This window comes from Eupeodes corollae, chromosome 1, assembly GCF_945859685.1.
Source record: "Eupeodes corollae chromosome 1, idEupCoro1.1, whole genome shotgun sequence".
NCBI classification, from domain to species: domain Eukaryota; kingdom Metazoa; phylum Arthropoda; class Insecta; order Diptera; family Syrphidae; genus Eupeodes; species Eupeodes corollae.
This window is the reverse complement of record NC_079147.1, coordinates 113,605,760-113,629,332: the sequence shown is the minus strand read 5'-3', so window position 1 is coordinate 113,629,332 and position 23,573 is coordinate 113,605,760.

Sequence of the window (23,573 nt, the reverse complement as noted above, 5' to 3'; positions counted from 1 at the left end):
ATCAATAATCGTGCAAAAACGAACCGATAAATGTATGAATCCAGTTTCATCTGTAGTAACTTTTCCGTCGCCTATATCTTGAAGCATTTGAACACACATATTTACTTTCAGATGAACTTTTTCAACAATACACCACAGTGGAGATAGTTTTAAGGAAGCGTTGATACCATCAGCGTAAGTTGAACACGAAATAACGGGAAGTGTTTGTCTGAAATCACTTCAAAAAAATAACAGAATGCCGTCAAATAGTCTGTTGTTGTTTTATATATATTTCAATGTCCTGTTCAACGCTTCAAGTGGATGTTTGTGTGCCATAGTGCATTCATCCCAGATGATAATTTTACACTGTTTCAGCACTGTAGCAATGGATGATTTGTTTTTTATATTGCACATTGCGGCGGCGGCGGCGGCGGCGGCGTCTGGGTTATTTTGAATATTTAGTTTCAGTTCAAATACTGCTGTTCTGCCTTCATCCAATAAAGTTGCCCATTTCAGAAAATGCAACAGCCAATGCGATACCATTATTTGATCGTGTTTTAGGAAGAATTAGCGAAATAAGGAGTGTTTTGCCAGTTCCAACTGATGCATAAAAAATAAAATGCACGACTGGGTCGCACGAACTTGCTCCTGTATGCAAAGAGTCTGTTTAAAAAAGTACTTATATGAGATTTAAAAATATACCTGTAAAATAAGTTTGGCTTCAAAGATATAAATGCCATTTGAATTGTCAAAAAAACCGCACGATCTTTGTATATGAAAAATTGAAAACCATAGTACTCTCATGAGCAGAAACTTTTAGGGCTACCAGATGCCGAGTCGTTGGCGTTAGTATCGAAAGTGGAGAAATTCAGCGGGAGCGAGAGAAAAATATTATTCCCATTCCCATAAGCAGCCAGCAGAATAAGGGAGATAATTAATTTTCGACCGAAAAACTCAACACAATTTCCTTCATTTTATTTGAGTCTATCCTCGGATATGTTTTTACATAAAGAGCTTCCATATGAAAGTTGATGAATTTGTTTTTGCTTTATTTATATCAAAGCACTTTATATAACAAACAAAATGGCTTAATATTGTATCTAATAAGGGGATGAAACAAACTTTTGCATGTCAGCTGTTTAGGATCTTTTACCGATATTTGTTTTTATTTACATTCATAAGTCTGCTTTTACTTGTGTACAATCTTTGAATATGAAAAATGGTTATCTATAAAGCTACAATGCGATTCATATAGATTCAACTTGTTCCTTAAAAGCTTTTTTCCTTTAGATAGCTTTATTGTAATTTCATATTAAAAGAACCAGGATGGAAAATAAATAAGATAAGAAATAGGCAGACCATGAATGTTTAAATTGTAAAGCGATCGCCTATTGGTTGTGTAGTTAGGTAGCAGGTAGAAGTCTAAAACGAATAAAGAATAGTTCATTGGCGAGCTTAGCTTTATGCAGATAGATAGATAAGGACATGTTTATGATGATAATGAAGGAATGTTATTGGTGGCTAGAAGGTACATACTACATTCCTTCTTAAGTTTTCAGCGCAAACATGGAGTTATTACGTTCAGTCTATTTTTTTCACTAAAGTTTTAAAAAACAAGCATACGAACAAGTACAAGTACAGTCAGGCTCTTGTAGGCTCGTAGGCAGTAGTTGTAGAAGTTGTACGTAATACCTTTATAAATAGGTGCAATGTTTATGCGTTGAAAAAGTGATTCTAATAGAAAATACATATACTCTTTCTGGCCAGTTTCTTTAACTTGTAGGTACTAAGTATTTATTTTTTACAGAGTCGAAGGCCAGTAAATCATGTGTGAAACAACCTTATTCGTAAAGAATAATATTTTAAAATCACATAAACAAAGTTACCAAGATAATACTTCTTGATAGACTCTTTAAAATATATTATTGATTAAATATATCATATAAATGTGTACCAAATGCATTAATTTGGATAAAAGATAGGAATGTTAAAATAATTTAAAAAATTATATTTTAAGATTCAAAATTTTACCTGAAAAATAAGATTGTCTTCAAAAATTTAAATGCCATTTTATAAATAAAAAAACCGTTGATTTTTCAAATTTTTATTTTGAAAATCGTTAGAGCGGTTTTTTTTTTTTAAATTAATTTTTTATATATAAAATTTTTCAATTTTATTCTAAAAATATTTTTGGAAAACAGTTGTTTAGTGATTGTAAATATACGTCTTACGTTTGAATTTCGTAAAAAATTGTTGACCCGTTTTTGAGATATAGAGTTTTGAAAAATAAAAATTCAATATTTTTTAAAAAATCCAAACAACTAAAAATTGCATTTTTGTTAATCAAATATTATTAAGGCAATATAGGAGCTTATTCAGAAAAAAAATTATTAAAATCAGTTCATAAGTTGCTGAGAAAATTAAAAAACAAAATAACGGTTCTATCAGTGGTACATTTCCTGAGCAATACAAAAATATGGTTTTCTTATAAAAATAAGCCAAGTTAAAAAATAAAATTTTGGAGAAAATTTTAAAAAAATCTATCGGTTTGTTTTTGAGAAAATTCGAATTTTCGGTTTTTGACCAAAAAACTTGTATGGGGGCCACTGTTAGTTTTGATCTTAAAAAAAAATGAAAAAAATGCCTAACGCGAATCTGCTCAAAACCTTAACTTCCAAGTTTGAACTCAATCGACCCAATGGTTTAGGCTGTAGGAGCGTGGACAGACAGACAAAACAGACCGGACGGAATCGCGGGACCCACTTTTTTCGACTTCTCTACCATCGTAATATCATGTTTGATTAAAATCTCGAGTTCGAAATTTTGCACGAATGCAAAACTTGCCATATAGTTCCTATATGTCGCAAGTAAAAAGAATCCACCTTGTCCTGCCGAAACTGCGAGCATGATGTGGTCAAAAATGGTTTTTTGTTCTTCATTCATTAGTGGGACATTGCGAGCAACAATGCCTGCTATTTCTACTGTATGTTTTGCAATTCACTATTCAATTCAGTTTCTAATAATTCAGATGCATTTTAATTTGGATGCATACCGAAATGACTGAGTGGTAAGTTGGCAATGATAACGCAAAGATCCTTAATAGCAATCAATGCTTCATTGTACATACAGTCATTGAATACTTAAGATCGTTGCACCGTGTACGATGTTGATGCAATTCAACCACAACCATAGCACTTAAGAATATAAAAAATAATTAAAAACCTATTTTCAGAACTACCGAATGTATATGCAAAATTTCATTGAAATTGGTTAAGTCGTTTCGGAGGAGTATGGCAACTAACACTGTGACAGGCGAATTTTATATATAAGATTTACTTACTCGATAATGTATTTATTAATGTTAATTTAAGCCGGTTAATTGTTATTTTATTGATCCATTTTACTTTTAAATACAAAAAAATCGGTGGGGCATCGGTCACTAGGACCTGGTGATTTGACACTCTCAATCAGTCCTATGTTTGAGAAATGTTGTCAAGAGGTCCGGCCTGGGCTAAACAGGTGAGTCAAATATTTGGAGCTCTTTTTTTTAAATTACAAAAACATATAACCTTCTTCTCCAGAATCAGAAGGGAAAGAGCTTGTACCTCACTTATGAAATTGAAAGTTGATGAAAAAGTAGAATTTATGCTTAAAAGAAAAGCTGTTCGTAATTCTCCAACGCTAATATTATAAATATTTCAAGTCACTAAGTTACACGTTAGCGATACGTGCATTGCATTAATTTTTTTTTAAATAATTCAGTCATAACAATTATTTTTATGGATTTTGTTTTACTTCAAAAATGTCAAAAACAAAACATTTAAGAAAATCAAGTTTATTTCCCCATCGATCGAAACATTAAATCCTTTTATTCATACTTTATTATTTAACAACGGCTAAATATAGAGAAATAATCTATTTTTCCTTTTTAATATATAGAAGCTAAGGTTCTCATTTCATTGTAAGTTAATTTGAGCTTTACTGCAAAAAGAAAACACATCACGCAAAATAGTGAAATAGATTTATGTTGTATTTAATTTTCTTTTTTATTTCGATGATTTTTCTCATTCAAAATCTATTTCATGTATTAACAAAAAATAAGAACAAAATATTCAACTGAAAGAAATATTCTGGGTTTATCGTTTATACAATAGTCCAGTCAAGGAACTAAAAAAATTGCCTTCACTTACTAAGGGATGCCTTGTTATGATCCAAAAAAAGTCCTCAAGAATCCGACGACATGAGCTCTAGCGGTAGTTGAGAGAAACATAGAGTTTGTTTCAGTTTTGCATGTTTATCTCGAAAACTATGTGTCGTATCAAAAAATAATATTTAACAAAATTTAAAGCTTATAAAATTTCCTTAAGAAATATGATAATAATTTGCTTGTATTTGTTTTAGTTTGTAAAATAGCTCTATCGGCATTTAAAAAAAATGTGTTTTTTACACGAAAAAAAAACTTATTAAATTTCCTAAAAAAAATATGGTATGCATTGCAAAAAAAACTTTAGTATTCAGCTATTATGTCCCTTCTTACTTCTAAAACTCGTTTGCCCACTGTATGGCTCATATAAGCCCTAGTTCTCAACGGACTGTTGCGCCACCCAATTTATTATTTATTTATTATTCTTCACACAGTTAATATGGGCATTCCAATCGCCAGACCGCTCAACGTGAGTAAAATATTTAAGCAATGTAATCATATTTAACAACTAAATCCCTAAGGCTGCTGTTGGTCCATTAGATTTGAGTTTGTTAAGATTTGTTTGTAGTTTTTCACTAAAATGGATCAAATGATGGGTTTGTTTTAGTGCACATAACGAAGGAGACTCATCAAAATCATTTTTCGTGAGATTTTGGATTTCCTCTAACTCATGTTAGCTTATGTCGACTTGTTCCATTATTATATTAGCTAAAGATGTCTGTATGAGTAACGAGTATTGAAGCCCGAACTGCTCTAGCAAACAGAAACCGGGGAGTTTATAGTACTTATTAACTCTTGCAGGCCAGTTCCACTCATCAGAAAACTTAATGAACCAATATAGGACATTAACAAGTGAGATCCACCCAATATAACTACGCATTTTGATAGACGGGACACAGATGGAGATGCGGACACGATTTCTTTACTTTTTATATAAAGAGTCTGGTCAAATGTTACCACCACGCATTTTTGGTCAAATTTGTCATACAAACTGCCAGCATGGTGCAATGTCGGACGGTGGAGAGTTTATTAACGGAAGAGGAATGATTTAAGTGTTTGCACTAAACAAGCCTGTTGTTATTGAGTGCAAGTACCCTTTTCAAACTCGAACATCTTAAATGCTAAACAAAGCGTGTCATATGGTTTTGGCTGTAACAATTGCAATTTTCAATTTTTGCATGAAATTTTTTTTTATTATTTGTCAATTCCTCGCAAGAGGTAGTAGCCTTGAAAAAAAAACAACTTTAGATGGCACAGGCAGGGTCGAAACCCAAGACTTTTGGCATTACAGTCCTGAACACTAATCATCACGGCACTAATACTACAGAGTACTTTATTTTGTTTATTTATTTACTTAACTTAAATTATATGTAAAATGAAATGTTTATGTTTTACGCATTTATTTTGCCTATCATCTACTATTTCCATAAGTTTTGAGTACAATTTATCTTTTCAACACACTTCTTAAAATAAAGAACTCCTTATCTTAAGATACAAGCTATTAAATGAAGGTTTTTTTCCATAGTTCTCCTTCAATAGTTTTTCATTCTACAATATTTAACATACTGTTATTTCAGTACTTAGATATAAACTTAATATCATATCTCATGTATTCAATAAAATGTTTTATTTATTTATTTTGATGTATTACACTTCGGATTGTTTGCGAAGCTGGCATATTTATAAAATCACTGAGATATTGGGGTTCACGATTGTGGAGGATCTTTGCGAGTCGGTTTAATGCGGTACTTAGGAAAATTATCAAAAGTCATGTTTAATAGTTTTTTTGGGAAATCTAGATATAAATATTACCATATATTTTAAGGCCGTAAATATAGCGTACCAGGCTGTTAAAAGCGCCGTCCAACTACCTTTTTTTGAAAGAATCAGAATATGAATAAATTTCGCAACCATAAATCAGTGTTGTTAAGACTTCTGCGTCCTCGCTAATAACATCCGCACTCTTATAGGCGTGAAGGATTGTGTTGACCACATGTTTCGAGGAAAGCCATCTTAACCACAGGCATGTTTATGTGATCCAGGTTAAAGTTGGATAGTACACCATACATAGATTCTTAGCGGTTTCAAATTATTCAATTCGTTAGAGCACCGGAGGAGAGAAAGAAAGGTTAACAAATTTCTTTGATATTACAAAGTTTACAGTTTTCTTAGGATTTAATACCAGACCTTTTTTCTGTGACCAGCATACGATTTTGTCAAGATCTTCATTAAGACAGCTTACACCGTGCTTTATAAGCCCTAACTTTGAACTCAAATGCATTTGCATGTCATTGAATGCATGTGAATTGAACTATTGTTTAGAGAATAACAAAGGACCCAGAATCGAATCTTGTGGAACACTACCAGAGATTGGTAGAAGTTCAATTGAACTGCATGCATTCGATATGTTATGTCGGAAGAAATCATGATAATGAACATTTTTGGAAAGTGTTAAAATCTTTGCTGTTTTAGATTAATCTAGAAACTTAGGAACCTGAAGTTAAAAAAGTGTTGAAGATGTATGCAATGCAATTTTAGCTTGAGAAATTTTGGGCACATCTCATCAAGTCCAATAGCATTAAATTTAATTGTAAGTTACTACCACTTCTGTGCAATCGACTGATCTGCGATATAATGTAAAATTAATGCTTTTAAATATGCAGTGTTTGTAGAACCATCTGTGAGACAAGCTAAAGGAGCCTCCAGCAGCAGTTCATTACAATCATTATCGATAAAATTAGAACTCTATAGGTTAGGTTAGGTTAGGTTAGGTTGAAGTGGCTGTCCAAGATGAAAACGGACACACTTAGGCTAGTTAAATGGCCCATTGTAATACCACATGAATCTTTAAGCTTCCTCCTAAGCTTGATGGAACCAGTTTGAGTCTCTTACGAAACGTGAGAGGCTGATTATGCTGATATGATTTAGATCTTCCTCGTCCATACAGCTTCTGCAAAAGTCATTTGAGAATACGCCTAGTCGCGTGGCGTTCTTTCCTATTAGACAGTGCCCGGTTATTACACCTATTATCAAGCTTATATGCGATCTGCTTAAATAAGAATTCTAGAATCTGATGAAATATATTTGTCGAAGATTGGACCATAATTGCCGTGCATTCATAACAAAGCATTTAGACATCAGAAATATATTTTACGTTTTGTCTATATAATCGGTTGTAAAACCTGGTTCGAAGTGAGTGGTAGATACAGAGATGTTCATTTAAACGAAACCGTTTTCAGTATCTGTGCACATTGTCTCGATTTATCATTAGGGACCGAATAAGGTTTGAAAACCATGGTTTTATGACAGGTGTACAATTTGTTATGTAAGCAATGTAACACGCCTGTTAAAAAGCTTAAGAGTGCATTCATTAAAAAATTAAATTTGTTCATAAGACGATAAATCATCACACATGATGAATTCTGTCCCAGTTAAAACTTTTCACATATTCTAATAAAACACTACTGTCAATTCTGCTAAAAGCCTTGTATTAGATGGTCTGAGCTACCAAAGTAACGTTGTAGTCGCAAGACAAAAATATCATGCCTTGAGAAAGCAGCATCGTTTAAATTTTTCCAAACTGCTCACCCAAAATATATCAAAAAGAGTTTAAAAATTTATACGGTTTGTATTACTCACGACAAATTCAAATAAAGGGCTTTTCAATTGGCTCGGGTAGATTTTGGCACCAAGTGACAGCCATTTTGTTTTGGTGACATCTGTCAAATCGTTTGTTTATTATTAAGGTGCTTATGCCAAATCGTCATGGCAAGTTACACGATTGAAAAGCGTGTTCGAATGACAAAACTTTATTATCAAAATGAGTGTTCGTTAAACCACACGTTGCGCGCATTGTGCCAATTTTACGGCAGATGTGGTGGCTCTTTACAGTCAACTCTTCAACATTTGGTGGCCAAATTTGAGAAGACCGGTTCAGTAAACAATCAGTCAACACCCGTACGTTTAAAGAACACAAGATCGGCCGAACCCGAGGGAGTCTATTCCTCTCTTTGCACTCGCCCTTTCGCAGACTTTAACTTGGCGAATTTTGCGTCAAGCCTACACCCAGACAAGATCCAACTGACAGAGGAGCTCAAAGTTCGTGACTATAGACAACGGATTTTACTCTCTACCTGGGCTTCGAATGGTTTGGAAGAGGACCCCAATTTTGGCCGAAAAATCATCTTCAGTGACGACAGTGACCGTAAAAAGCGAGAGCTACATAACGATGATAACTAGTACACATATGGTCCTAGACGACATGTAATTCCAACACACAGTAAACGCTACGATTGACATTTTGCATGAACGATTTGAGGCTAAAGTTATTTCTCGCAGGTGTGAATTGGCCACCAAGGTCAACCGATTTGACCCCGCTAGAGTTTTTACTGTTTGGTTTCTTGAAGTCGCAGGTCTATGCAAATAAACCACAATCAACCGATGCCTTAAATGTGAACATAACATAGTTCATCCCTCAAATTCTGCCAGATCTCTGTGGAAGAGTCATTGAAAATTTTATCACTCGGATGCGTGCCACCGTAATAATCCGAGGCTGGCGTTTCAATGTTGCCATATTCCACACTTAATGGCATACATGCGCCTTTCAGTTAAAAAAATAATATTGTTAATACCTCACACACAGCTTGTTTTATTCCTTTTCAAGATCTATCCGCCCTTATTGAAAAACCCTTTATGTACATCTGTAACTAATCGCTTGAGAAATAAATCAAACCAGCAACTTCCATCCATACTCTCAATTAAGGGCACTGGAAAATTCGTTATACCAAAGATAACTTTTATTGCATAAAGCTACGAATTTCATCCAAAATGGAACATATCGCTAAGGAATAATAGAAGTCTTCATAAAAAGGGTTTATAATACTTCAATATGGTCTAAAATGAAGTTCAAATATCTGTTCTGTTGAAAGGTACACCATGTTCCAAAGCAAGTTCTTGAAAATTCTTAAAAGGAGGAGGAAACAAGGAACCTGCCATGTTCCTTAACATCTTAAAATAAAGTAGAGCTAATTTTTGTATATAAGTTAGTTAAAATAAAAATATCACACCTAGGATTTTACACAACTGACTCATTGTTTACGTATACATTTTATATCAGCCCATACCCCAGGAACTAAAAACAATCTATTCAAACTATAATTACATTAAAAATGTAGTTTACTTACGATAATTTTTATAGATTTATCTATCGTTTTAAAAATTGTTCATCTACAAAATGTGTTATTTAGTTTTTTAAATTAGTTTTAATCACGGAAAATTTTGGGTTACAGCACCAAAGACTCAAAAACAAGTTGTTTACACTTCGAAGAAATCATTAACGCAAAGCTTTGAAGGAGTTTTCCAACATGTAAATATTTAATGTCTTTTTTAACTTTTCAATAAAATGTGATTTATTTTTATAAAAATTATCACAATATTTTGTTTGTATTTTGTAGATTTTGATATCCATATAAATAAAGAAGATTAAATCTATTTGCAAATAAATTAAATTATGACTTCAATTTTTCAAGGCAGTGATGATGGGTGATGACTGATGATTGCGCACTGAAGAAATTTTGTTAGCTTTATTATTCATCAAAAGGAATTCTTCTTATTTATTAAACTTTGTATATTTTATTCGAAAAACGTCATTCTTTATGTTGTATGATTGAAATTATTTGTATAGCAAATTCCTTGACAAAGTTCAAAAATCAATTTCAAACTCGATCTAATAACTCTCAGTTTATCTTTAAAATTTGTTTTTAACAATATTAAGACAACCCTTCCGGTTGTCAATACCTAATTATTGATAAAGATCTGAACAAGTAAGACCGTGTCTTTAATCTTAATCCAAAATTATTAAGACAATCGATCAAGATCGTATCTTGTATTGGATTTACAAAACAGGGAAACAAAAACCCTTGCTTTCTCTCAATATTATTTGATGACCCCGACGTGATCGTATTACAAATTTCAACCTTTATTAAACAATACCATAGACTAACTAATAATATATTATTAGTTAGTGTATGAAAATACCTATTGCACTCCCGACCATGGTGCTACTCTAAAAGCCCAACAGAAGAAACTCAAATTATCGCTTTAAATTATTTCTCATTATTATTTTTCTACGAACAAATGTCATTTATGTAAGTTTTTTTTGTATTTTCAATATTTTTTTGTATTGTTTGCTTTTTAATTGTTCTAATAAGTTTTCGAAGTGCTAGCTGTAAGTAGACCCATGGCATTATTGATTTACATAATATCTGCGGTTGTCCATTGACATTAAGGTTACAGAAATTAAAAATGCTTACGACCTTATGGCAACAATTCGTTGAGAACTAGGGCCGAACGGCTAATTTAAGAAAGCACTTTTCATGACAAGAATTATTTTAGAGAATTTCTCAATTCCTCGCAATAGGCAGTACCCGTGTTATAAATATTTTTTGTGCCACTATGCCTATATTACTTAAAGCTTAAATCTAAAACTATAAAACAAGTATTATAGCTTAAAACCCCATCCCGACTACCGACTATCAAATGCCGATTGAAGACACCAAAACTGGTTCTACTGCTTTACCCTAACAGTTCGGTCCCGTTTGGACACGCTACTGTGTCCTACTGAACCGAAGGAGGTCTGCTCTGTCTTGTGCTATGACGTACCGAATGTACAGGAGTGACCTATCTACGGTTCGTCGTCTGACGTGGTAGATTAGGGGAACTGCTAATCTATCCTGTATCAGACCGCATCTAACTAGGAAGAGAAATGCTTATGGTGGAATGGAGCCGCTCAAGCGTGCACTCTCAAAATACTCGTCGTTCGGATAGAACGCCCTGAAAATTAAATTGTTGGTCGAAGACATAGCTCTTGCAATGTGACCTCGAACGAGTTTTATCACGAAATTGTCAATTCTGTTGATTTGAGCCCCGTTGTATAGGACCTCGTTGGAATAGTAATTCACGTAAGAAGATTCGGCTCTTCGATATAAGCCGGTACAGCGTAGTAAACACTGCCGCTCGATCACCCGAAACTTCTGCATTTGGAAAGGTGCAACGTTGAAACATACAGCACAACCATTAACGATCATCGGCCGTATAAGGGCCATTTGGCAAATTACCTTCACTTTGGGGTCAAGCCGACTGTTGTAAATCAGCCGTTTCGTCAAATGGAATGGTCGTCTGTCCCTGGTCAGAGCAGCATTTATATGTCTGTCGAAATATAAATACTGATCTAACCAGATACAGAGGTACGTCACTACCCTTTTGCTCTCTAATCGCTGCCCGTGAAGATCAACGATTCTTCTTCTTCTCCCACAAATTACCGACCGATAGCACTAACGTCCCTTCTTTCTAAGGTCATGGAAACGCTGATTAATTATCAGCTTAAGAAATATCTTGAGGAACGGAAGCTTCTTAATGACCGGCAATATGGCTTTCGTAGCAATAGGTCCACTGGTGATCTCATGGTTCATCTCACCGAACAGTGGAACAGATCTTTACATCGTTTTGGAGAAAGTAAGATTATTGCACTTGATATTTCAAAGGCATTTGATAAAGTTTGGCATCTTGCTCTCTTATCGAAAATGCGTGCTTTCGGTATCGACGAATCTCTTCTTCGTTGGAGTAGAAATTTTCTTTCGAACCGTTCAATACAAGTTGTTTTGGACGGATTCAAGTCTGAAACTCATAAAATAAACGCTGGTGTGCCCCAGGGCTCCGTTTTGTCTCCGACCCTCTTCCTCATTTTTATAAATGATCTCCTGTCTGCTACTTCTAATCCAATACATTGTTTCGCTGACGATAGCACTCTTAGCTTTTCATATTCGTTTCCAGACTCACAACCCTCCTCTTCGGATGTGGAACTGCAACGGCAAAATATGATTAGCTCATTAAATTCCGACCTACAGCATTGTACAATGGGGAATAAAAAATCGTGTGGAATTTAATGCTTCGAAAACGCAATGCTGTCTTGCATCGTTAAAGCGAGATAAACCGTCTTTGCCACTATCTATGAGTGGCACTTGCATCAACGAAACAGAAAATCTTGACATCCTCGGAATGTGCATCAGCAACCACCTATTGTGGAGCGATCACATACGTGATGTTGCCAAAAATGCCGCAAGATGTCTAGGTTTTTTGAGACGTTGCAAGAAATTTTTTTCTCCGTCTGATCTGGCTACAATCTACAAAACCTATATACGTCCGAAACTTGAATATAACTCTCATCTCTGGGCTGGTGCTCCAGTAACTTATTTAAGCCTCTTGGACAGTATTCAAAAAAGAGCTTTTAAAATGATTGGTGACATTAACATCATCAACTCGTTTACATCACTCGAACATCGACGCAAAGTTTCTTGCCTCACCCTTTTTTACCGTTATTTTAACGGACTATGCTCTAGTGAAATAGCCAGTTGCATTCCTCCCCTTAAACGATTTAACCGTAATACCCGCGCTTCTAGGAATGCCCATCAGTTTACCCTTGAGCCCAACTTCGGACGTACTATGAAGTACAGAGATTCTTTTTTTAGCCGTACTACGCGAATGTGGAACGCCTTGCCACGCTCTATCTTTCCCTGTCATTGCAATGTTCAGAAATTTAAAACCAATGTACACCGACACCTCCTATCCAACCCTTCCCTCTTTTCCTAATGCTCACACTGTGTCTTTGGCATATTAAAGGTATAAAAAACCCTTTTAGTGTTTGCTAATTATAAAAAAAAAAAAAAAAAAAAAAAAAAAAACGAGAACCATCTTGCGCCAGTTCTTGCACGTACCCCTCGTAGACCCAGCCAACGTAATCCGGAATTAATTGTATCCCACTTCTGGACATTTATTTTCGGTTTCCAGTAGTTGCAATATCGAATTGTCGAATTCACTCTGAAAGAAAATTCTAATAACCTCAACCCTTCGGGCCGTTCTGTACGCAATTAGATCGTCGGCGTACGAATTCAACGCACTTAACCATCATGCCATGGGCACTACAACTTACTGAACATTATGTTTTCCTGAAAGGACATAACGTCGACAAAGACGAATTTACTCCTTGAAACAAACAATGTGTGTTATTGTGGACAAAGTGTACGTTTGAGATTATAAGATATTTTTTGACAAATTCTCCATGGTTTTAGATTAGATTAGATTTGTTTTTTTATTTTGATAACGTTAATTACAATTTTTTATAAAGTTTACAAACAAAAATTTTCCATGGTTTTATGTTCTCTTGTGTGCACATATTTACTTAATCATAAAATCGTTCCAAGAATAAAACACATTTTGAACCTAGTTCTAATATCTTATATCCTCAATATCCTTTGAGTTTTAAAGTTTTATATCAGACTGAGATCTAAATCAGAGTTCTAACGCCCGAGAACTGATGAAGAAATGATAAGAACTTATTTTTTTTCAATAAACCTAGTTTTAAAGACTATAACTTTTTCAAGGAAATGGCCGTTAAAGTATTATCGTATATTAAAATATCATAAATCTCTGACATCGACATGTCAAAAAATTTCCAAATTTTCATTTCATTAAATTAAACAGTGTCACAATAACTTCCAATGGGAAATTACAATTTCCGTTCAAATCGTGACTGAAACAACACTCACATATCGTCGGCCTCGTAAACCTCAACAATAAAAAATTCCAAATTTCACCAAAAAACCAGATTTCCGAATTAAAACTAATTTAAGAGTTTTTGACTTATAAAGTTAGTTGAGTACTATGTTTATTGAATGCTAAACTACATAAAGAAAATTTCCAGTTCAAAAATGTTTCGATGTGATAAGACTAACATTTCTTTTGAAAAGAGTTACAACGAAAAGGGACTACTTTATTAAACTTTATGACTCCTTAACTTTAAATTTTATCTGATATAACCTTTTTTAGTCTTGTAATAATACTGGCGGAAATCCGTTTTATACAATAATTACTGAATGCCCAATTTCACATAAAAACACCCACAATAACTTATATAGCGAAATATTGAGCAATTTTTCAGTGCTTAAACATAGAGTTTTTTTAAATATAATTGCAATTGAATTATTTCATCAACTGTATAATTAATTTAATAACTAAAATAATTATTGTACAAAGGTACTTTTCAATAATTTTGATGTCAACGAAACCAACTCATTATATGTCTAAACAGCATGGCGATTATTTGTATTAGTTGTTTTATTGAGAATGTTTAATATGTCATTTCTTTAAGTTCAGTCACTCAATGTGAACATTAGACCATGCGTCCGCCTAATTAACAAACCAAGTTTCCGAACACGAGCACCAAACGAATTCAAACGCAACATATCCAAATTATTGTTGTTTATTGCCCTAAAAGAGATTTTTGTGAAAACAATTTTGTTCTATAATTTTAAGGCAAATGTATTTTGTCATCTTATAAGGTATATCATATCTCTGGATTGAGTAGAATTTACCAAAAGAAGGAAAAATGATATGAAATACGGGTCTTTATCCTCCGTGTAAAGCGGGAGTTGCTTGTTTTGTCTAGAGACAAGACGACTTGACTAAGAAATAATATCCAAACATACTTAGTTTAATTGTTTCTAATTTTCTCACAAGCTGAAATATGTTTGGCTTTTTGGAGTTTAAACAATAATTTATAAGAACATTTAAAATTTGTATTCTATTCTACAAAGTCTGAGGTGCTTGATGCACAAATGTTAAAAATGTTAGAAATATCTAATTTTTTACATATATTCTTTAACTAAAAAAGAGGCTGGGATTCGACCTACACTGATAACTTCCCATCCCGTCTGTCGATTTGTCTTGCTTAAAAGTTTGTAGGTTTTCGCGTTTGGTTAAAAAAGAACAATATTTTTTATATCGAGAAACAGTTTTTTTTAAATAGATTTTTAGTCAAAAACAAATTTTTACCAATTTAAGTAGCATATCTTAAATTTTTAGAAATTGGATGAATGAAATTAGAGAGATATCAAGAACCGATTTTTTTTATGAAAAAACGGACTGATGAATTTTTATAAAAAATAAACTACTAAATATCGAAAACAAGTTTTTCTGTCAAATAAAAATAGTTTGAAGAAAATATTTTTAATTTTTGAAAAGCCATTTGAGTCGTAAGTAAATTGTTACCAAGTTTTAGTATTGTTTTTTTGTTAGGTTTTTATTTTTTGTAAAAAACCTGTCAATTAGATTTTTCTCAAAATTTCAAAGGATAATGAAAACGTCAATTTTTCTTTACACAAAATTATTTTGGTGATAAAATCATTTTGTATTCGAAGAATTTTCCAGGTAACACATTTTTTATTTAGTTTTTTTGATTTATAAAAAAAAAAACAGTTAATTAGATCTATTTTAAAATATAAATTTGTTTGGTATCACGTTACAATATTTTATATATCTCTCTAAGGTAATGGAAAGGATAATGAACTCCCAAATACGAAAATATCTAAACAACAAACATTGGCTATGTGTAAATCGGTCTGGTTTTCGTCCCAAGCACAGCTCTCATAAATGTTGTTGAAAATATAAGGCAAACTGTTGACTCTGATAATGTTGTTTTTCTCGTTCTTTTAGACTTTTCTAAGGCATTTGACACGGTCAACAATAATGTCCTTTGTCGTAAGCTAATAAATGAGTTTAACTTCTCTTTTCCTTCGACAATGTTAATTAAGTCATACCTGGATTGCAGATCTCAGGCAGTTGTGGCAAAAGGTAGCGTGTCTGAACTTCTCATGTTGCACAGAGGAGTCCCACAAGGTTCAATACTTGGTCCACTATTATTTTATATGTATATAAATGACTTACCTGCTTGCTTGCAAAACAGTCAAGTGGATATGTACGCTGACGATGTTCAGATACGGAAAAGGCTTTCCCCTGGGTTTGGTTAAAAATGCAGCAGTTGAGGTTAATGAGGATTTATCCATGGTTCATAATTGGTCTCAGGAAAATGGACTTTGCATAAACCCACTTAAGTCTAAATGCTTGGTGATTTCAAGAAAGTTAATCGGCACATATGACTTCCCCAAAATATACTTAAATAATAATCAAATGGAATTTGCCAATTTAGCATGAAACTTAGGAATTACGTTTACCAAAACACTTTCTTGGAATCACCATATTCGAGTAACAATTGGTAGGGTTTACGGAGGGCTTCGCATGCTGTGGACTAATCATAAAATAACACCCTTAAAAACAAGAATTATATTATCCAAAATACTTCTGATTCCTATTATGCTTTACGGCTGTGAAATTTTCAATAATTGTGATTATAAGCACAAGCGTAAGCTTAATGTTGCATATAACAGCATAGCTAGGTATATCTTCGGTTTAAGAAAGTACGATCACGTTAACACTGCTACACAATGTTTTGCAAACTCATCAACCACCTTACCTTCATAATTAAATATGTCATTCGCATTCTCTTAGAACTTTAAATATTCGGCCTTTACCTTACGCGTTCTTAATATCTGAGCGACAGTTTTTTATAAATGCGATACGTCTGTGGAATTCTCTTCCCCGATCAATAAGGATGATATGCAGTACTGAGTTGTTCGGTATTAAACTCAAGGAGTACTTGGAGACATTAACATAGTGATGATTTTCTTTTTCTTCATTTTTTTCTCTTTCTATAACTTATATCCTTTTTCTCTCTTATTACCTACCTACTCAATTTAAGTCATTAAAATTAATTTTATTTCCAAATAATTAAGTATTATTGTAACTTTTCTTTAATAATTATAATTTTCTTTGTTTTAATTAATTTTGTTGGCTTTATTTTCTTTTGTTGTAACTTAATTAAGTTTATACTGCCTTAGAAGATATTGTATCTTATTGTATAAATCTATGCGAATAAATATATGAATATGAATAATTCAAGTCTCCGGAGTTTCTGGTTCGTAAGATATTTAGGATTAGCCACCTATTGAAACTGTTATGGTAAAAAAACCACAAATGCAATTTTCTTGAGAGCCCTTTTTACATCTTTCTGCCTTATTATCTGTATAACAAAAAAGAGGCTGGGATGCGACCCACACTGAAAACTTCCCATCCCGTCTGTCGATTTGTCTTGCTTAAAAGTTTGTCTATGTACTCGTATCAATTTTTATCAAATTTGCTTACTATTTTTTGTAGATTTTATTTTTTACGAAAAAACGAACTGTTAGATTTTTATATAAAAATTACTGAATATTGAAAACAATATTTTCTGTGAAATAAAATAAGTTTGAAGCTAATATTTTTCATTTTTGAAAAACTATTTAAACCGAAAGTAAATTTTGACCAAGTTTTAGTATTGTTTTTTTTTTTAGAGTTTTATTTTTTGTAAAAAAACTGTCAATTCGAATTTTTAAAAAAAATTACCAAATGTTGAAAACTATATGTCTTATAAGACAAAATTAGTTTGTAGCCAATATTTCAAATTTTTGAAGAGATATTTGAGTCGGAAATCAATTTTTACCAACTTTTATAAATTTTTTTTTAGGTTTTTATTTTTTGTAAAAAAAAACTGTCAATTCGATTTTTTTCAAAATTTGTCCTAATATTAAAAAAAATATTTCTTATAAGAAAAAATTAGTAAGAAGCTACTATCTCAAAGTTTTGAAAAGATATTTGAGTCGAAAATCATTTTTTACCAACTTTTGTTCATTTTTTTTTTCGGTTTTTAATTTTTTGTAAAATAACTGTCTATTCGATTTTTTTCAAACTTTAACTGATTGTTGACAACAATATTTTTTGAAAGATAAAAGTAAATTAAAACCAATATCTTAAAGTTTTGAAAAGATATTTCAGTCGAAAATAATTTTTTACCAACTTTTGTTAAATTTTTTTTCGGTTTTTAATTTTTTGTAAAAAAACTGTCAATTCGATTTTTTTCAAACTTTAACTGAATGTTGACAACAAGATTTTTTGAAAGATAAAAGTAAATTAAAGCCAATATCTCAAAGTTTTGAAAAGATATTTGAGTCGAAAATCAATTTTTACCAACTTTAGTACATTTTTTTTTTTTTTTTTTTTGTGATGTTCAAATGGTAGACATGTGCATTCAAGAGGACACAAGCGTCCACAGGTTTTTTCTTAAAACCAACCTCTGTCTATCAACTCCTACTCTCACCTCCACGTGGTGAACATCGGGTGCCTAGTACCTCAACTGGAGATTGGGTTCCAACCCCAGTGGAAAGTTGTTGGGGGCAGCAAACGAGAGAGGTGGGGAGAGGTGTTTCCACTAAGGCACCTCTCCTTATCCAGACGGCAGCGGAGGAATTCCCGAGATGGAATCAACGGTGGCGTCTACAGTTCCAGTAAGGTTGAACTACTTAGTGAACACCTTATAGGGCTTCTTCGACTTATTCGGAGCCCAGGCCTGTAAGGAGCGGTTTTATCCGGCTCCCCATCCCCTCCAGGTTGAGAATTGTGCGTCGGGGTGACTTCCTGGCCACGTAAAAGCTTTCAAAGTTGCGAAGCACCACCAAGCCTCGGATACGGACGGATTTACTGTTGACAACCAACGCAAACGAATAAAGGACAACGAACTTCGGATATGCACGTGGAATGTTAGGTCCCTTAACAGACCACGTGCGGCCGAAGAATTAGCGGAGGCCCTAGAACGATATAAAGCAGATATCACCGCCATCCAGGAAATACGATGGGATGGGCCGGGCAAAAAGAGGATGAAAAACTGCGATATTTACTATGGTGACTGCTACCACGAAAACCAACAGCGCTTATTTGGATGCGGATTCGTCATTGGAGCCAGACTTAGGCAAGAAGTCTTGAGCTATAGGTGCATCAATGAGCGCCTCATGACCATACGCATCAAGGCTTAATTCGGCAACATTAGCCTGATATGCGCGCACGCCCCCACAGAAGAGAAAGATGACAACACCAAAGATATGTTTTTCGAGCTCCTAGACAAAACTTATGAGCAGTGCCCTAGCTACGATATTAAAATAGTCCTGGGCGATTTTAATGCCAAGCTAGGAAGGGAAGACATCTTTGGTGGAATAATCGGGAAAAACAGCCTGCACGACAACACTTCCGACAATGGACTTCTCCAGATCAATCTACCGTCAACCAGATTGACCATATTGCGATCGACGCCAGACACGCTTCCAGCATCATGGATGTACGAACTTTCCGAGGAGCTAACATCGACTCGGACCACTACCTCGTTGTAGCCAGGGTAGCACTTCAGATTTCCAGACCCAAGGCAAAACAGGGAGATGCTGGGGGAAGATACAACGTCGAACGGCTACAATCGCCAGAGATCGCCAAATCCTTTTCCGACCGAGTGACAAGTAACCTCTCTCGAAGTTCTCTGCCGCCAACACAATGTATCGAAAACCAGTGGCAACATTGCCAAGATGCAATCAGAGAAGCCGCCTCTGATGTGCTGGGTTTCAAAAAGCCACCAACAAGTAACCCCTGGTTTGATGAGGAATGTCGGCAGGCAAATGCAGCCAAACAACAGGCACGCAAAGCGGCGCTGCATAAAAGGACGAGAGCTGCTCGTGAGCTCTATGAGCAGAAGAGGCGAGAGGAACGCCGACTTTTCAGAAGGAAAAAGAGAGGGCATGAGAAGCGTGCGGTCGAAGATGTTGAGATGTATAAAAGCAGGAATAAGGTTCGAAAGTTTTATGAACAGGTGAAACGAAATTCACAGGTACATAAACCTAGAACCGAAGGCTGCAAAGACGAAAGCGGAAACATCATAGTGGAACCGCAGTCAATGCTGAGGATATGGAAGGACCACTTCTGCAGACTGTATAACGGCGACGAAGAACTGAATCCCGCTGTCAGGCAGGATGACCCATTCGATATAGACGATGAAAGCCAACAATCCCGTCCTCCCGACTTAGACGAAGTAAAGATTGCCATATCTAAGTTGAAGTCTAATAAAGCCGCTGGAGCAGATGGCTTGAATGCCGAGCTCTTTAAAGCAGCTGGAGATAAGTTGGTTAGGAGCATGCACCAACTTATCTGTAAGATATGGTCGGAAGAAAACATGCCCGATGAATGGAACCTCAGTATTGTTTGCCCGATCCTGAAAAAAGGAGACCCTCTAAACTGCACCAACTATAGAGGAATAAGTCTACTTAACATCGCCTATAAAATCTTCTCTGCCATAATATGTGAACGTCTAAAGCCCATCGTCAACAACCTGATAGGTCCTTATCAGTGTGGTTTTAGACCAGGAAAGTCCACAGTTGATCAAATATTCACATTACGGCAGATCCTGGAAAAAACTCAAGAGCACCAAATCGACACCCACCATCTTTTCATCGATTTCAAGGCCGCATATGACAGCATCTACAGGGACGAGCTGTATAGAGCCATGTCTAGTTTTGGCATCCCTGCCAAACTCGTCCGTTTGTGCAGGATGACCATGGAGAATTCACGCTGCTCCATAAAGGTTGGAAACAACTTAACAGAATCTTTTGATGTCAAAAAAGGTTTTAGACAAGGTGATGCGCTGTCATGCGATTTTTTTAACATCGTGCTTGAAAGAATAGTGCAGAGCTCACACGTCAACACCAGAGGCACTATCTTTCAAAAGTCTGTCCAATTACTGGCATATGCTGATGACATTGACATAATCGGAAGAACTCAGCGTGATGTAAATGGGGCTTTTGTGAGTATTGAGGCAGAGGCGGCAAAAATGGGTTTAACGGTTAATGAGGGCAAAACAAAGTACATTCTGTCGTCTAGAAAGGACATACAACACCGACGTTTTGGTCAAAACGTCACAATCGACAGACGTACCTTTGAGGTAGTCAAGGACTTCGTCTACCTAGGCTCCGCTGTAAACGCAGAAAACAACACCAGCGCTGAGATCAAACGCAGAATAACTCTTGCTAACCGCTGTTTCTTTGGACTAAGAAAGCAATTGAGTAGTAATGTCCTCTCTCGAGGGACCAAAGTGTTGCTATATAAGACCCTTATCATCCCCGTCCTGCTATACGGTGCAGAAGAATGGACCATGACAAAAGCGGATGAAAGCACCTTGGGTCGCTTCGAGAGAAAAGTTCTTCGTGTGATCTACGGTACCGTATGCATCGAAGGGGAGTGGAGGAGAAGATGGAACGACAAACTCTACGGGCTGTACAGCGACGTAGACTTAGCAAGAAGAGTAAAAGTCCAACGACTAAGATGGCTGGGTCACGTAGAGCGCATGGAAACCAATGCTCCGGCCCGGAAAGTCTTCGAATCCGCACCCACAGGACAGCGCAGTAGAGGAAGACCGCGGATCAGGTGGCGCGCACAAGTGGAAGGTGACCTCACCCAACTTGGAGCGCGAAACTGGAGACATCTAGCTAGGGACCGAGCTAGATGGAGAAGTTTGTTGGGTAAGGCCCTAGTTCACACAGGACTGTAGCGCCACCTTAAGTAAGTAAGTAAGTAAATACATTTTTTTGTATGTTTTAATTTTTTGTAAAAAAACTGTCAATTCGATTTTTCACAACATTTTTCAAAATGTTGAAAACAATATTTCTTATAAGATAAAATAAGCTTGAAACCTAAATTTCAAGTTTTTGAAAAGATATTTGAATCGATATTCAATTTTTACGAACTTCGAGTAATGTTTTTTTTTTAGATTTTTATTTTTTATAAAAAAAACTATCAATTCTCAAAATTTTATCAGATGTCAAAAACATTATTCTTCGTTGCGCAAAATTGTTTTAGAGATGAAATCATATTTCAGTCGTAAAATTTTGGAGATGATGGAAATGTTATACTATTTTTTTTTTTCAAAACATATACCTGTTGGGTATCACGTTACAGTATATTATATAAAATTTAATTCAAGTCTCTAGCGTTTTTGATTCGTAAGATATTTAGGGTTAACCAAAATTTTCACCTTTTTTTGAAACTGCTATGGTAAAAAAACAACAAATGCAATTTTCTTAAGAGCCCTTTCTGCATCTTTCTACCTTAGTTTTTGTATAACAAAATTTATTTGAAGTCGATATCTCTTCTGGTTCTTGAGCTATGGACGACGAAAAAAACGTCGCGAACGCACGGACATCTTTCTAAAAATCTTTTATTTCGACTCTAGGGACCTTGAAACGTCGAGAAATGTCAAAATTTTCAATTTGACAAATCGGACCCATTACAATAACTTCCTATGGAAAGTTAATATATTTGGAGTCGATATCTCTTCTGTTTCTTGAGCTATTGACGACGAAAAACTTGGCAAACGTACGAACGAAGGAACCTACGTACACACGCACGCACAGACATCTTTCTAAAAATCTTTTATTTCGACAATATTTTTAATTTTTAAAAACATATTTGAGTCGAATAACAATTTTTATGAATTCTTACGTCTTACTAATGTTACTTTTGGTTTTATTTTTTGTAATAAAAACTCGACATGACTTTTCTTAACATTTTACAAGATTTCAAAAACGTTATTCATCGTTGCATACAAATATTTCAGAGGTAAATTAATTTTTGTTTTTGTTCGATGTTACAATTACTTTTTTGTTCAGTTTTTTTTTTCAAAATTAGATTAGTTTGCTAGCACGTCATAATATAGGTATAATATTATATTTAATTTAAGCAGTTATTAATATGTAAAATATTTTGAGTTTTGAGAGTCTTTACTGGATTAGTATCTATATTACAAAATTTATTTGAAGTCGATATCTTTAATGGTTCTTGAGATATGAACTATGAAAAAATCTTCCCGGACGAACGGGTCTACAGGCGTAAGAACGATATCTCTCTGGAAATGTTTTCATTAGATTCAAAGGACCTTGAAACGTCGATAAATGTCAAAATGTTCAATTCGACAAATCGGAACGATACCAATAACTTATGTGGAAGTTATTATTATGTATATTTATTTGCTACAAAATATGTTCGTTGACATTAAAAAAATAATTAGTTTTCTTCAAAACAATTAAAAACTATAAAAAATACTACTTAATTGTTGTAACTCAACGTCTGAAAAATTTTAACACACAACTGCTAAGGGTTCAATTTATTGTTTGCAAAGTTAATTAGTGTTTTTAAGACACATGGGCATATTTTTAAATTTTGACATAAACGATTATTTTAGAACATAAAACATACAAAAATTGATTCAAATGTACATAAGCATTTAATTTTGTTACTAGTAAAAGTATCCCATCAATTTGAGATACTTCTTAGCATTTTTAAGAAAAGATGTATTCAATATTAATGACTCCTTGTCCCTGAAATGTCTAATACCTCAATTTTTGTACTTGCAACATATAAGAACTATATGGCAAGTTTTGCATTAGTACAAAATTTCAAACTCGAGATTTTAACACCTTCGATTAAAATCATCACAATGCTAGATAACCCGAAAAAAGTGATTCCATTGTGTCGATTGACTTAAAATTTTGAAAATTTAGGTTTCGAGCCGATTCGCGTTAAGCGCTGTTTTAATGAT